Consider the following 12,290-nt stretch of genomic DNA (forward strand, 5'->3'; position numbering starts at 1 on the left):
TTTGAATGTAAATAAAGAGTACCTGGGGGATAATCACCCAGCACCCCCTACTGGGGTCCTCACAATTTCCTTATATCCAAACACATTGGAGAAAGCTGGATTGATCCTCATCACAATATCAAATGCAGTGGAGGTGCCAAATTCTAAACTCGCCTAGGGCGCCAAAATGGCCAGAACCGGCCAAAACTGGCACATAGTTAAAAAGAAGTCGTTATAATCGACAGATGTTGCTGTGGCAATAAGAAAAAAATGTTGGTAGTCTCTCCATGACTCAGTTAATATAGCTGAGAGTAAAAACATTCAAATTTATAATGACAGGATGAAGAAATTGTGTTCAAGGTAAATTGGTGATATGTTGATGATACCAGATCATAAGGTCGGTATCAGGACCAATACCGATCCGTTCTACTGTATCTGTGCAGCTCTATTTGTATCTGGTTATTATCTGGACTGGATGAGAGGCATTCAGTGCCTAATTTGACTTCAACTGTTTGAGTGAGTTGATAATAATTGTTCCACAAACTCAAAGAACTCCACAGTATTCAGCTTTTTTGTCTCTTATTTTTGCGTGTGATTGTTTTTCTGTTCTCATTCAGAGCATATCTCAGTAAGTGAATAAGAGTGAAACCATATTAAATCATATCTAAATGTCTATCATAGCAGTTGACTTTCCCTGGTCAGATTCCCTCTGGTCATGTGTGCCCTCTGCTCCCTCTTCTATAGTCTCTTATCCTCTTGATCATTCCTCTCCTGGTTGTGTTTCCTGGCTTCCTTCCACCCCCACCCACCATGCATCTATTCTGCCAGCCTATAACCTCCCCTCCCTTGCTCCCCTGACCCATCCCTCCTGGCAACATCAAGCCTGATCAAGCTCTGCATGAACTCGACTCTCCCTCCTCTTCTTTGGCTCTATCATTTCGAGCCTTCTATGTCTATATCTCTTCAACCACTGGGGCTGTTTTGGAAACACATTGTGTTATTTAACCTGCTTTGCTTCTGTCTACGTGCTCTTTATTGATCATTCAAACTATTCTTTTTATACATCAGGCAGAATGCTTACAGCATACAAAAATATGTGGTCAGAGGCTGTAGACTGCTTTTATCTGAGCTGCAGTAGTTTAGTAAATATTGCTGGAGCAGTTCATATCTTCTGAATGTGAGGGGAGGGACTTAGCAGAATTTTGGACACATTTTGTCCAACAGGAAAGTTTTAGAAATGTAGGTTTTTGCAAGGGCACCACAAAGTCACTGAAGACTACATGTACTTTGGCTGGATGGCTTCCTCATGCATATTTAATCGGGAATTTGCTTCCTACATCTCAACTTACTATTCACTTCCCTTAAGGAGTTTATTTGTGGCTGTATTAATAGTGCTGCATGTACTCAAGAGAGTATGTTATCCTTACTTTCTTTGCACACTCCTTCCTCTGCCCACCAAACCTTCTTACCTGCCCCTCTCTTTTTTACTTGTTCAAGTAGAAGTTCGGTATTTTTAATCCTGGGCCCTATTTGTACAAAAGGACCAAAATCGGTCCAGTAGATAGCCTCCGCGGTAGCCGCGATACGGCCGCAATGGCTGCAACATAATCCAGGGGCGACTGCACCTAATCAAAGTACATCCACTAAAAGTGCTTGTTTTTGCCATCGACAGGTTCAGATTGTTACTCCAGGCGTTCGACAACATTGTGGAAGTGATCCCTACAAATATCTTCCTTTTTTAATGAGTAAGATCCTTTTTGTGTAACCAGAAACAGAGGTCTCGCTCAAAGTCTTGCTCTGAAATCACGCGGTTGGTGAGATGTTACCTGAACAGGACAGTGGAAACGTGAGTTAAAGTTGGAGAGAGGATTTGTTTCATTTGAATTCGATGGTATTCAGGGATGATACCTCGGACACTACACAACGCTGTGTAACCACGTCGGAGGATTTCCCCTGATCAAATGTGCTGCAGACATTCTTTCATGTGTCCAAAATAAACTGGAGGCGGCGGCCAAGATCACATGGACCAAACAGGCAACTATCTATCGAGTAAGTCGACCTATCAAATTTACATGCATCTCATTTCTTAACCTAGAAATGTCACTGTTTCTGGTTACACAAAAAGGATCTTACTCTTTAAAAAAAAGTATGACCTTTGTAGGGATCATTTTTGTAATGCTGTCGGACACATGGGGTAACAATCTGAGCCTGTCAGTGGCAAAAACGAGCAATTTTAATGGAGGTACTTTGATCGGGCGCAGTTGCCCTGGATAATGTTAGAGCCATTCCAGCCGTATCGCGGCTCAGGCAGAGGCTATCTACTGGACCGATTTGAACAAATATGGCCCAGGTTTAAAAATACCGAATTTCTCCTTTAAATGTATCATCCTTCCATCAGCATCGTGGTTTGAGCCATTAAATGTATTTATGCTCCCATGTCCCACACTACAACATGGAATTTCCCATCCATGTGTCCCACACTGACATCAACAAACTGATCTATGCCACAGCCCCAATGGTTAGTTAGTCATGTGTGCATTTCTGGGGCTTCTGTGTACGAGCGAGGACGTGAGAAATGACACGTGTCAGAGGAAGAAAGGAGATGGGGAGAGATGGGAAACAGGGGCATGGTGTGTGTGTGTGCGTGTGTGGAAACACAGATGACGGACAGGAATGCTGAAAAGCTGCCAGCGACACAAACTTCAGCAGTGATGACAGCAGTGTGACTATCTGTCCACAGAGGGATGATGGAACGGCCAATTGCTGCTGAGGGATGTCTCCCTAAGTGGTCTTCGCCAGTGCACTGACGTGGGTTTTGGTTGTATGGACTGTGTGGGTGTCTCCATGCACACAGGCTACTTTTACTTATGTAAGTGTTGTGGCAGTATGTGTGAAACGGCTAGGCCTGACAAATTAAGAGTAAAGTAAATGATTTAAAAAAGTATTGCTTTAAATAATATTCTACCACTGGAAGCTCACAGATGCTATTTTTATGTTGAAAGTACTAGTAGTCTGATTTGATGTGGTTTGAAAGGTCAGTGGTTCAAATAATTCAATGATCATTTTAAACTTTGAGCTCAGAATCCAGGCGTATAACTCAAACTGTGAGCAATGTGCGAGACAGCAAAGAAACATTCTTATATTGTCAAACATATTTCTAAGAAAAAAAAGGCCCAAGGCAACAATCAAACAAAAAACTACTTGAAATGGATTGCTACATAATAACACATCATGAATCTCTATTTCTCTTGAACTAAGTGAATCAGAAAGAAACGATCCATGCCCCAATGAAACTGATAAATTCAAAAGAAGTACTAAATAAAAAAAAACACATGCCTGTCTCTTCATATAGCTTGTATTGTATCTGAAAATAAGGCTGAGTCTAGGCCCATACAAGCAGAAGAATGATTTTGACCTGATAATGGCACCTAAAGTGAAAAACTCTAACCAGCTCGTGGTGCTAGAAGAAAGACACAGAGGTTCACCTGCCAACAGGTGCTATCTTCTGGGCACTACGAATGTCCGTAGATCGTTTAATGCCAATCATTTTAATAGTTATTGAGATATCTGGGTCAGGACCAAAGTGGTGGCCCAACAGACAAACAGACATCGCCATCCCCAGAACCATGCATGGAATAAAAGCACAAATACAATATTAGAAATGTGAGACCCACTCTGACTTACAGTTAGCATGCATAGGTAGAATAAGCTCTCCAACTAACTGATGACTGTATTGAAGAGATTTGCAACATAGACAAAAGCCTTTATCTCAAGACTTAGCTACATCAGAATGATTAGTCAATGCAGTGTTTTCTATAAAGAGTAAAGTCCTAAGATGAGAAGGGATAGAGACCTGTTCTTACCCACATGGACTGTATAACAGAAACTGTTTTTTAGCCTCATAAAAACTATTTTCCAATACTCAATGTGGTAAAAAATGGTTGAATAATGATGCAGAAACATACCCCCTCCAATCGAATATTAGATTTTGTCTGTCAGTCTTGTGGTGTGTGAAATGGTCCATGCTTTTAAATATAGTATAATGGTATGTGTTTAACTGCTGTCTAGTCTTTCTGGCATCATTTGTCAACCCAGTTTTCTCTTGCAAGCTTCTGTAAGTAATCCACAATAAAGGCAGGCTGCCGAGCATTTATTGGGTATTTATCAATATTATTTTCAAAGAGAATTTAACAGCAAATGCGTATAGAATGCAAGACTACTCAATTCAGTGGATAAAATAAGGACGGAAAGAAGAGTTCTCAAGCGGCAACCTTGCTAAGCTCCTTGACATTGACCTGGAGGGTTGTGCAAACACAGACAGGCAGAGATCACCAAATATTGATTTTAAGATTGTAATTAAACTAGACCCAATTAAGATGTCAAACACAGGTGGGACTAATAGGTCAAAGACATTTCTCAATGGGTGAAATGAAAAAGCAAAATGTAAAGAAAAAAAGACGTATCACTACATTTTGTACTCTTTTCTTACTTTGCTCCCCCTTTCTCTCCTAAAGCACTAAACTGGCCAAGACTGCAAATTATTCAGCCATTCATTAGTTAGAAGACTCCAAGTAAACTCTGCAGTCGATTAAAACACTGTTAGGCTACAGCTTAAATTATTTTGGCTCTTTTTCAGCCTTGGAAGGCAATTAACTCTCCTCTCCTCCAGCGATCTGTACAGGTACACTAAATATGGAGCACCCTCAGAGGGAAGGAGATGCAAATTAAACCCTGTGGGTACAAACAGTTACTTTAGAATCTGCTAAAAGTTGAAAACTAAGCACTGGAAAGCCCCAGGATGTACAAAGTAAACAGATTGAAGAGAAGGAAGATAAGGGGGAGGAGGATAGGTGTGAACAAGGGAGAGATAAAATGGAATAGAGAAGAGTGAGATGATAATGGATTCAGAGGAAAGAAGGTGTTTCTATCTAAAACTTATGGAAAGTTCATCTAGCTAAATAAACTCTAGTCTGGTTTCTTTGACATTACCTGGAGCACTAATTATAAAGAAACTAAAGAGAGAGTTCAACGAGCAATTCATGCATGACTGTCAAGAAGGTCTAGACCCTTATACTCTTTTCAGTCTCTTTTCTGCTGCAACACCGTCTGGCGTCACAAACGTGCCTGAGTAAGTGTAGTGTTAGTAAACAGTGAATGTTTTATGGTGTTTAGGTCTTTATCTATGACTCATTCAGTCTGTTTATCAAACTCGAATTTTAAAATTATGTTTGAGTGCTGCTTGGACGGAGACGGGCGGAATTTGCAGCTGGAGTCGCAGAGGTGAACAACAGAGCATAGCATCACGCCAGAAAGGGGGCGGAGATTAGCGTGTCGACACAGGTTTTGTGTTCCCATCATTGCCAATCAGAGCCAAGGTGATGATTACCCAGGTCTACTGCAGAGTCATTTGACACAGGTCTAAATGCCGACTGTTACCTTTCCCATTAAACAAAAAAAGCCCACTGGATTATTGAACATGTTACCAAATATTCTCAGATTAGACTTGCTGAACAAATATAAAACTAGAGAATCCTATACAAACAATACTGTATTAGAGTAAAACATGTGTAGCTAAGTACAGCCACTTAAAGTCCTGAACACAGGGCCTTTATTAAACACAGTAAAATTAAACTCAAATAGCAACAGAGCTAGTCCTAATCATGACGGACGAACATCTCTCTTGATGAGGTGTTAAAACCAAGGTCTGATATTTAGACATATAGCAACGGGCTGCAGAAAGAACGAGAGGAGGTTGTTGTGACAGCAAGGTAAGATGAGCTTCACCATCCTCCGTAATTTGCATTGCTGTCGGTCACAGTTTGCATAAACCATTACCATAGAGCCAGTCTGCAAGGGAAATTACCTTGTTTGCATGGCCTTCCACCTCATCAAGAGTAGAACTGAATGAGTTTTGGCTCGAACAGCAAGACAAGACTAAGAAAGTGAAACAAACCAATACAGAAATAATACCTGTAAACAGAACTTTTTTAATCAGTTGCCCTGTAGGTCAACAACACCATCCACAACACAATAGCTGCACAGCTTCTTTCACACTCAGCAAAGTGAAACAAACTGCAGCAGAAAGCCAGACTGTCCTTTGAATACCATGTTAGCATCCACTGCCGCAACCCAACTTTAACACTAAACAGAACAGGTACAACCCTTATAGAGGTGACTGGTTCTGCATTTGACTGTATTATTTATAAGATGACCTCACTCGATGTGACATTAATGATGAATTACTGTCAGCTTTTGCTGCCGTCTTACTTTTCTACATGGTTTGACATGACACCAAGATGCATGCATGTGATAATAAATTCCTTAGCATAAAACTGACATTGAGATATGTACATACACTGGTAAACAGTTAAAAATGAACAATCATACTTTTTGTTATTTGGGACTTTAAGTCCACTCTCTGTGAACAAAACAAAACCTCTCCTGCTTGCTGAACTTGGTTCAGCCCTCTGCCAGCTACTCTTTGACACCTGCATGAAAACTGGACACAATAGGTGGCGAGAGTCCAAGAAGAGAGAACCTTAATAATTTATAAAAAGAATTGTGTGTAGGAATAGTGTCACTTATATGTCATCAACCATTTCTGATGATGCTCAAATGTGTGTTTAGTTTGTGCGAGCAGCCCCGTGACGGTAACGCTGTGAAACGAAAGCTCACCCTCTCTTGCAACCTGTTTACTCCATGCATGTCATTAGTCTCCTCACACAACACAACACCGTACATGCGCTGCAGGGGTACACACTGCAAACACTCTGGGGCACAATCTGCACATGTAGCCACTAAGGCTGTCAACGAATATTCTAAATTCAATATATAACTGAATTGTAATAAAAAACGGATACTAAATAATTAACTGTAGTTCTAGCTGAAACGAGCTACTACAACAACTGTGTGGCGTGTGGTAATGATGGCAGAGAATTTAAATCCCAGTCCAATTCTGGCCGGAGAGACAGAGATTCTCATTCCCAGCATAACATACAGGTACATGTATGTTGATATTTTTTAAGACATGTTTTTAAAAAAATATACCTGTCACAGCACAGCTCGCTTAGAGCGCTAAATGTCTGTTCTACCGTAAGCAAATTATTTTATCTGTTTATTTTGCAAGGTGTAGGATGCCAATGTCAATCTTTTAAAAGGCATGTTTATGTTTAAATAATTGGACCTTTGCAAGTAAGTTTGTCTCCCGTTGTATTGGTGGACATATTGCGCCAAAATAGGTATCCGAATGGTTTGTGTTTTTTTAGAAGGAATAATCGAACGTTATTTTGGGCCAGTTTGACAGCACGAGTAGCCACAACGTTAACCACAAGCAGGACGAGGTGCCACTGTTAACAGGAATACACTCACTCGAAGGCTGTGTTCGTACTGCACCAAGCAACAAAAAAGTAGCAGCGTGACATCTTTGAGTCAATTTGCTCAACATCACACGTCCTGAGAAGTGGCTATTGCACATGTGCACATCACAATTGCAATAGTTAAACGATATATCGTTCAGCCACTTAGAACACACTTACAGGGATTAATATTGTACCGTTTTTATCGTCATGCTTCTGTTAACAAACTCAGTACAGAGCTGGAGGTACTAGATAAGCTATAAAAAGCATACAGCTGCACTTCAGAGACATGTTCATTACTGCTCAAACCGTACAGAATGATACAATGAATTTTATTGGGCTACACACAGTTACAAGTGAAAAGCAAAAGAATAACAAAATAAATCTATATTGATAATCAGTGAACTCTAGGGGGGTTTGTTTTTAATCCAGACCGTGTGTGACTGGAGAACAACCTTGATGTCTCTTATTTTCCTCCATTGGTGCAGTAATGAGACCTATAGTGCCACAGCGATCAATGCTCAGGGCAGAGAGCTAATAACAAGGACAGAAGCCAGGTCAGGATGCAGTAAAAAATGGTGTGTGTGTGTGTGTGTGTGTGTGTGTGTGTCTCTGAGGCCCCTTGACTTGATTGTCTATTGATTGAAGAGGCTAAGCCACTTGAGGTACCTAAGCAAGAAAGATCGTGAGCATGTAAGAGGAACAAGTGTTCTGTCACACTGATGAGTGACAATCAATGTAGACGTAAAGAATTTAGTATGCCAAGGGGGATAATGGGATGCATGAACTTTGAAGCTTAACCACTCACAAACCCGACAAGATCCCACCCTGTCACTCTGTGTGCTTAAGCAGGAATCAATATCAAATTGCAGCACACACTGCAGTACATCCCAGATACACTGGACCTATTTTTTATTTTCTGTTAGAATGCCGATGTCTTTTCTTTGCTCTGCTGATTTTTGAACCTTTCTGCTTTCTGGCCTTTTGCCATTTTATTGACATTTGACATTTAAATAATGGCACATGCTGCTGGTGGGTTTGTTAAAGGGTAAGAGTCTTTGCACTTCTGATCACACCATTCAGGCTGTCTCACTCTCTGCTGTCTTTAAAACCGAATCTATCCTGCTTTAGGATGTATCTAAGAGACTGTATATGATTTGATGTATTTCCAGATTTTGGTACATTTTAGAGGTATCTTTTCAGTTTCCTCTTCAGTAACACATGCAGAGTGTATTGTGATACACTTACATGCAATATGATTCCGGGTTATTTACATGTACAATTCATTTTAATCAAATAAAAAAATCATTTTATTTAATTTGTCATATGAAGCTCATTAAAAGTGTATCAGATATTTGTTTATGGCTACACCAAGATGACGGTGTAAATTCTACAATATTTTTTGAGGCCATCATTAGTGGTAAGGGACTTAATTAATAATTAATTGAGTTGTGTTCTTAATCCCCTGCCCCACAAAAGTATCTTACAATAGCACAATAGAGGCGGATTGTCGGGAGAAGTCGTTCCCCCTGTGAGCCGGCAGCGGAGGGCGTAACAGAGCCGTAAAGGCTAACAGCGGAGCCAGCAGGACGGAACAGTGCCGTGTGTGTATGTGAAGCTCACGCTGTTTGATTACACTTCTGGCGCCTTTTGCTTCCACATCGCTGGAACGCTATGTAAAAGGGGTTCATGTCCTCCCTGCTGCTGTGGAGACTTACTCAGCTATTGTGTGTTCAAAATTATTCTCTATTGGAGTAAACATGTCAAATTGAAAGCAGAGGTTCTGCCTAAATGTTAAATCCTCTTTTGTTTTTCCAAAATATTTCTTTCTGAAGCTATGACAGATGTGTCAGCTGTTATTAATATATTCAATTCAATTTAAAACCTGCTTAGAATTAGAGTGTAGCACAGAATTAAATAGAAGTTTTCATTCTGAGTGAAACTCAAATGACACTCATTTTGTTAAAACAAGATTGGTCTATATCAATACAGCATCTTTATTCTGTTATCTCATTATCTTTATGCTTTGAAGAAGCCTAATTAGTATTTACAGATAAAATTACTCTTCCAGGGTTTCAAACGGTCACAAGGGAGTGCACATTTCAAAGCTCAGTAATCTTTAGAAGCTTCAAACTAAAACGTACTGAAGGAGTCACAGAGAAAAAGAAGGTGCTTTGAATCTCAGCTGGAGGATGTACTCCGACTTCCCCCTGACAATCTGCAAAGTCTACCATAAATCCTTGGAAGTTATTTGAGACATCAGGGTTACTGAGAAAAGCATATTAAACTTAAAATGTTGATGTAAAAATCAGAATCCAGTATTAAACAAACATTCGTCAACCTTTAAACAAAGCTAATGCTGGAGCTGTACGTGTTTCTCTTACAATGTGTTCCTATTCAGGTAGCTGTGCACGTACACACATGTACACAAACCCACACCCAACCGACAAGAGTACAATTCAACAGTCACCAACCACCTATACACACATACTTTACACACACACTCTAAATTGCCCATGAGGATGCTCCCTTTCAGCCACTTTAACCAACAAATGTATTCAAAGAGGAGCTACAAGAGGTGTTCCACTTCAAAAACCTCAACACGCACACATCCACACACACACGTGTGCTGAGACACACACTCCCACAGTCCCACCTACTCACTGCAGAAGTTGATTACAGCAGGCTGGGACTCAGTGGGAGGGGGTCATGGATGGATGGCTTTGTGTTTTCAGTGATTGTAACCCCAGAGAATCAGAACAGATCAGTGAGGCAGCAGGAAACTTTAAAACATGGATTTTTAAAGCACATGTAAATAGTAAAGAATAAAAAGTGTTTTGCGCCTTTAGGCTTCCTTCTTTATTTACAGAATTAACTTAAATTGGAAAAGGTACTATGGATTAGATGTGTGATAAAATATTGAGCAGACTGAGGTTTAATTTTTTGGGGTAAATGGTAAATGGACTGTACTTATATAGCGCTTTTCTAGTCTTTGTAACCACTCAAAGCTGCTTTTACACTACATGTCACATTCACGCATCCACACGCTGATGGCAGAGGCTGCTACCTAAAGTGCCTAAAGGTCAATCAGTTGTCACATTCATACCCGCTGGCTATGCCACAAGGAGCAATTTGGGGTTCAGTGTCTTGCCCAAGGACACTTCGACATGTAGCCTGAGGGAACTGGGGATCGAACCAAGACCTTCCGACTGAAAGAGGGCCGACTCTACCACTGTGCCGTACGACACATTAACTGGAATTCTGTTTTGTGAAGTTAGTGCATTCAGTAAATCACCTACCCTCTTACCCTGGCAAGGAAGGTTATCTATTTTTTGAGAAAATTTTCACTTCCTGGAAATCAACTTCAGTGATGACCTGATGCTGAAAGACTTTGCACTACAAAAAAGTCCAAGCAGAATTGTTGTAACTAAAGCTCTAAAATCTATTTACAGATTTACAATCTTTAGGCAGGGACGTGGATTTTAGGGACGGCAAGTGTTCTGGTTTTTGTTTGTACTACGTTTGTAGTCCGAGTTGTATTGACCAATCATGTATCAGCATGCTGTGGCGTATGCAGGAAAAACAGTCCGTGAGGAGAGCAAAAGCAGGAGGAACGTAATCCGCAGTAATGACATCCCGGCTCCCATCAGCGTGATCTGACGCTGATTTAGCTTCTTATTAATCTCTTTTAACAGACATCTGTAGCAAGTTCAGCTAACAATCTGCTCTGCAATTCAACTTAAGATATATTCCCTCGGAGCTGTGTCACGAAAGATGTCAGCGTTCAGATTTCCCGACTTTCTCTAATGCATCAGAAATTATCGATCCGACCTCCGTTCAACAAACGAGCATTTTAAAGTAGTTTTCTTCTCCTCTTGAGGACAGACCTGACAAAGCTTAAATTTTTACATTTTACTAAACTGCATCATAAAGGTGACATTTTGACAAAGGTAAGACCTGTTAATTAAAGTCAATCACAAGTAAAAAAAATCTGGAAACAGTGCAGCACGCAGAAAAGCAGTCGTTTATCGCTAATCGCTGGCTACACGCCTGACATGTTCACCGTTGTCCCCAGAGGCTATATTTTCGTCAGACTACAGCCGATGGGATTCGAGATTGCCAAAACCGTAACTTTCTGTCAATCCTATTAAACTACACTACCTTTAACAGTTGCCTTTCAAAGCAACACAGCTTGAATAGATGTCCAATGGTACGAAGAAGCCTGCCTTCACTATTAAGACATATAAAGCACTACCTGTGACTGGACCTTGCAAACCAATTTGTATGTTTCTGTGGGCCAATGAAAATCAGGAACCCCAGAAGACCTGGGCTGTGTCTGAAACCGCTCTATTGTTCACTACTCCCTACATAATAGACACTCAATAGTTTACCCTATAGTGAGCAATAAATTGAGATGAGAAACAATGAGTGCAAGCAGGACGAATCACTATGTAGGTGCAAAGTCATTCGATGCACTTGTGTGTGTGTGAATCTACACAAAGCCTAATTACTTGCAGTAACTTATCCAACACCCGCTGTTCCTCACGGCTTCAGAGAAATTTCTAAGAGCCTTTGCCCCTACTCACAAATTAATCTGTGTTTCTGACACCACAAGACAAGGACCTCTTTGTATTTACCTCATGAAAGGCTCCCAATTGCCACCCTAATCCTACACTTGGGACTATTGACTCATCTAAACAATCATAACCCCTGCCACAAACCAGCAATCATTTCTTGCACACACACTCATAAGAAACACACAGACAAACTCTTTCATATCTAATGGGGTCCCAGGGCAACCATTATCACACACCGCTGGGTACACCTCAATGCATTATGGGAACGGTTGTGCAAAATGCCAAAGGTCAAATATTGTAGTTTAAAATGCTTTCAGCTCGTCTCTACTCATGCCAAACTAACAGCTACATCCCTGGTCAGCACATTCCCTGCAGTTAC

At 40.6% G+C, this 12,290-nt stretch overlaps 1 protein-coding gene across 1 annotated transcript in view; it reads right to left on the reverse strand.

The window, feature by feature from the left end:
• Positions 1–12,290, reverse strand: part of ube2f (ubiquitin-conjugating enzyme E2F (putative)) — a 50,636-nt gene that overhangs the window by 5,823 nt on the left and 32,523 nt on the right. The window lies entirely within an intron of this gene.

The sequence above is a fragment of the Semicossyphus pulcher genome, unplaced genomic scaffold (assembly GCF_022749685.1).
Source record: "Semicossyphus pulcher isolate SPU_LCO1_2020_fin unplaced genomic scaffold, fSemPul1.0.p SCAF_15, whole genome shotgun sequence".
Classification (NCBI taxonomy): Eukaryota; Metazoa; Chordata; class Actinopteri; order Labriformes; family Labridae; genus Semicossyphus; species Semicossyphus pulcher.